Source organism: Gekko japonicus, unplaced genomic scaffold (assembly GCF_001447785.1).
Source record: "Gekko japonicus isolate JY-2015 unplaced genomic scaffold, Gekko_japonicus_V1.1 scaffold1014, whole genome shotgun sequence".
Lineage (NCBI taxonomy): Eukaryota > Metazoa > Chordata > Lepidosauria > Squamata > Gekkonidae > Gekko > Gekko japonicus.
Window position 1 is genome coordinate 221,867 of NW_015164217.1, and position 1,018 is coordinate 222,884.

The window sequence follows — 1,018 nt, forward strand, 5'->3', positions numbered from 1 at the left end:
GGTTAGATGCTATTTGCCTGCAATTAGTGGCTTCACTTTGCAAGGGTGGGAAAAAACCCTCTTCCGCACAGGGATCTTCCTTTTGACAGGGCCTGTCCTTGCGAATATTAACCCTTTCCAGATCAATCCGACCTTTTTTTCTTTAGTGTTGACTTGTGCAACTTTGCAGCCAAGAACCGAAAGCTCACGGGGAGAGAGAGATAGATTCAGAAGACTTTTAGCCAAAAAGGAATATCTTCACACTGGAATGCATTCTTACTGTATTTTTATTTGGCTGGCGTATGAGGGAAATTGGTATTAAAGAGTTTTGAACACTCCAAGAGTTCCTTTCTTTTTCGGGAGGGGAACATCCCGTTTTATTCAAGGGGTGGGGGTTCCTCAAAAATCCCTTGAGGAGTAAGGATGAATAGGCAAAAAAGAAGAGAAGCAATTGGATTTATACCCCACCCTTCACTACACAAAGGAGTCTCAGAGCGGCTTACAAACTCCTTTCCCTTCCCCTCCCCACAACAGACACCCTGTGAGGTAAAAGAAGAAGAAGAAGAGATTGGATTTATACCCCGCCTTTCACTACCCAAAGGAGTCTCAGATCGGCTCACAAACTCCTTTCCCTTCCCCTCCCCACAACAGACACCCTGTGAGGTAAAAGAAGAAGAAGAAGAGATTGGATTTATACCCCGCCCTTCACTACACAAAGGAGTCTCAGAGCGGCTTACAATCTCCTTTCCCTTCCCCTCCCCACAACAGACACCCTGTGAGGTAGGTGGGGCTCAGAGAGCTCTTGACAGAAACTGCTCTTTTTCAAGGACAGCTCTTGTCAGAACTACGGCTTGCCCAAGGTCATCCAGCCAGGTGCAAATGAAGGAGTGGGGAATCAAACCCGATTCTCCCAGATTAGAGTCCACGCACTTAACCACTACACCAAAGACACATTATGTATGCAGGGTTTCTCGGAGGGAGTGAGGGAGCGAAACGTACAATATTCTGGGGTCCTGGACCACCCTGGGCAGTGAGTTAG